This window comes from Asparagus officinalis, chromosome 4, assembly GCF_001876935.1.
Source record: "Asparagus officinalis chromosome 4, Aspof.V1, whole genome shotgun sequence".
Lineage (NCBI taxonomy): Eukaryota > Viridiplantae > Streptophyta > Magnoliopsida > Asparagales > Asparagaceae > Asparagus > Asparagus officinalis.
The window spans coordinates 94,100,799-94,104,968 of record NC_033797.1 but is presented as its reverse complement, the minus strand read 5'-3'; positions in this window follow the sequence as shown (position 1 = coordinate 94,104,968).

Sequence of the window (4,170 nt, the reverse complement as noted above, 5' to 3'; positions counted from 1 at the left end):
AGAGAGCTATGGGCAAATATTCATCTTCAAAACACTATGGATGTTGATTCCCGTCTAACTCCAACAACGAAAGCTACAATCAGATAGCTTTCGGGTCGACAATCGAAAGCGGTAAATAGAGGACCTTTCACGTAGATCGAGAAGAGTTACAATTCGACGACGCTTCCGACAACTGATGAAAGCTCTATTCTACAGCCTTCGCAACCAACAGTGAGAGTTACAATCTGACGACTCTCATATCCTATAACAGGCAAGGATCAATAAACAATAGCCTTTGCAATGTTATAATGGATGGGGTTACAAGTCAACAACCTCTCTCAAACGCAGAAAGTCATTCCTGCGTTTCTCAAGTTCAAAACGCACACTTGTGTGTTCCTCAGCAGACATCGAACTCTGTAACGCAGAGTTAAAGTACAAGATGCACACATAACGTGCGTTCTTCAATAGACTCAACTATGTGCACCAAACTCTGGACGCAGAGTTGAGCTTCAACGCACATGGCCTGTGCGTCTCAAATCCCCAACAGAGATTTAACTCTGCGTCTCAAGCCTTGGACGCAGAGTTAAACCCCAGAACGCCGACTGAGGTGTTTTGACTTGTTCAAATACAAGCCGAACGGCCTCAAAACCGTTATCCCACGTTCTAAGGGATTCTCGCCCACAAAGGAGCGGAAATAGGGGTTGGTTACACCCCTTATCCCCCTATAAATAACCGACTTACTCAACAGAGTAGGGGGTTGGTTGGTTGATCGATTTTTAGCAGAAAAACCGCATAGGGTTGAGGGGAGCTGGCATCAAAACCGCCCAAGATCAACAAATCTCAGCAGTTGAACAGCACGAAGAAGGAGATCTTTTGAAGATCAAAGAACTGATCAACGATCAGTTAATCAAATCCCGAAAGATCCTTCCATCAAGGGTATCATCCACTTGACAATTAACCGAATCTTCGGTTCCAACAACTCTGTTACAGAGTTTCAACTCATTCTGAGTTCTTAAACTCGTCAAGAGTTCTTAATTAACTTGCAACACAAGTTAATCACATCAAACCAAACATTCGGTTTTCAACAACTCTTGTCAGAGTTCTTAACTCGTTCAGAGTTCTTTACACTCGTCAAGAGTTCTAAACCGAAGTCATCAAGCACTTCAATTGTTCCAGTGAAGAAGGACGGTCAGATCGTCAACGGAGAGCAAGTTCGACGTGATCAATCGAAGGAAGCACTCCACCGCTACCAAGAAAAACCCAGTTTTAAACAAAGGGGAGAATCAAATTCATTCTCCTCTCTTTTGTAATCGAAATCCAAATTGTAATTGATTTTGAGAAGAATACAAGTCAAATTTTTCTTTCATTATATCTTTTACTACAAATTTCCAACAAACAAAAGATGGCGACTCCGCTGGGGACTAGCTTCTCTGACGAGGAAGTGGTGGCGCAATCCGACGTTCACCTTACAGGAACCACCGTCGAAACTCTCGTCGTAGAGTTCGACTAAGCCAAGTATGAGGAGATCCTCTCCTCTGGGTCCCTTAGCCCAAAAGCTAGGCGTGACACCCATAGGACCTCTACGGAGGTCAACACTACTGCTGAGATGCCAAAGAAAGCCCTCTCCTTTGGCCAAGACCTTAAACTCGCTCTGCGAGTTGAAGACTCCTCCCCCGTATCACTACAGCACATAATAGGTCAAAAAAGACCTATGTCGGAGGAAGACCCGACCAACGCCGACAATGCTGCGGCCAAGGCCTTGAAACAGGCCAAGAAAAATGCTGCTCGACGAAGGAGAAGATCCTTACGGCGAGCGTACTTGCGGAATAGCCGAACTACTGCCCAACGCAAAGACTGCGTTTCTGAGCCTGTGCCCGAACTGTGCGTTTCTGCTCCAGAACGCACACTTCGTGGCAATGAACCCGACTATGAGCCTCGGGTTATTCAACTCAAACGCGACCCTCAGTGGCGCGTTGTTCAACATAGACGCACACCTCAAGAGTGCGTCCCGAAACGTGACTCCCAAAAGCACGTTCAATCATTCAAACGCACGCCGTGCGTTCAATCAGAACCTGACCCCCAGGGGTCTGGGTCATCAACCAAACGCACATCACAAGTGTGCGTTCAAACGAAGAACGACCCTCAGGGGTCTGTTCAATCATCCAAACGCCACAAGTGTGCGTTCAATCAAAACCCGACTCTCAGGGGTCTGGGTTATCAACCAAACGCACATCACAAGTGTGCGTTCCAGCAAAGAACGACCCTCAGGGATCTGTTTCTTCATCTAAACGCACATCACAAGTGTGCGTTCAAACAAAGAACGACCCGAAGGGGTCTGTTTCAACATCAAAACGCACACCACAAGTGTGCATTCAATCAGGACAAGATCCACAAGGATCTAGTCCATCAATCAAACACAGGCCTCGGCCTCGTGTTTATAAACCTAAACGCGACTCTCGTGTTTCTTCTCAAGAACATGACACGGTCTGTCAGGTTCAAAAGGGACAGCATGGATTTAAGATTCATGCCCAACCCATCCAAGGGCAGGGGGTTCCATCCCCACCTTCACAAAATCTTCCCCAGGTCTCCGACTTGCGTGAATTGCTGTCAAGAGGAAGGCCAACACAGCAAGTAGCTCATTCATGCCAGTGTGAGCGGCTCATATCCGCTGTCCTCTCTGAATGCAGTTGTTGTTCACCTACGCCTAGGCAGTCGGTGTTCAATAGATTGACGAATGTCGCTAGACCTGCTAAACGACAGCGTCGTCACAAAAAGAAGACCTCTGAAATCGAATATCCCGAGGTCACCATCAACATGGTCGGCAGAGGCAGAGCCTCACATTCCGATTCTGACGAGTCACAAAGAAGTCATTCCCCAACTGTTAGGGAAATTTGTGACCAGTTCGAAGGAGTATATCAGCATACTCGGACTCGGACAGGAGCTATTCGCCCGGTTAACTATCAAAAGTTAGCCAAAGGGATTACAACAAGTGATGAACATTCGGCAATAGCCGAATCTCAATCTTCGAGCTCGGTCGGACCACAAGAAGTATCTGCTTACATGGCGGGAAATCCTGAGGACATAGCCAAGAGAGTGAACGAACACCAGGTCATGCTCCAGGCAGTTAGGGTTTGGTATTTAAAAATCAAAATAATTACAGAATAATTATCTACAAATAAAAACATACATGTTACGGTAATACAACAGTTCATACGAAATAGTCGAAATATACACATATTATACAATTAAACAAGAATAATTTATAATAAAAATATATTTACTTACATTCAAAATCAAATAATTAAGTTAGGGTTTGGTATTTAAAAATCAAAATAATTACAGAATAATTATCTACAAATAAAAACATACATGTTACGGTAATACAACAGTTCATACGAAATAGTCGAAATATACACATATTATACAATTAAACAAGAATAATTTATAATAAAAATATATTTACTTACATTCAAAATCAAATAATTATGGGATAATTATCTACACAATAAAATATACTAGTTGTACTAATACTACAGATAATATGCAAAAGTAGTAATAATACAATAAATTGTACAAAATAATATGAAATAATAATACAACGTATTATACGAAAATATATGTAATAATAATAATAATATCATGTATTATTCAAAATGATACTTAATAGTATCGATAACACAACGAATAAATTCCAAAAAATTTTACTGCACTAAATAAATTTATAAATATTTAAATCATTTAAATAAATATAAAACTTAGACTTTAAATCATAGAAAATTATAGAAATTTGAGAAAAATATAAATACTCTTTTAAAAATTATAATTAAATATTTTAAAATACTAAAAAATTATTTTAACTGGTATTAAAATTCATGGTACTTACACAAGAGGAAGAGGAGAATATTCATTCTTGTTTGGGCTTCAATTTCTCATCTCCATCACTCTTGTTGTAGAGAAGTTTTTGCTAACTCAATTCTAGTTTTATATATTTATTTGTTGATTATCAATTTCATTAATCTAGTTTTTATATTGAGTTTGCATTTCATTATACTCATTGTTTACACACACAACTCACTTGAGCTTTTACAGAAATGGGTAGATTTGGAAAGGCTTTTCTTGGCAAGGTTCTTTGAGGATGATACGGAAGTTTCTGTCCTAACTCTTCTCGCCACCAAGCAGAGGAAGGGGGAA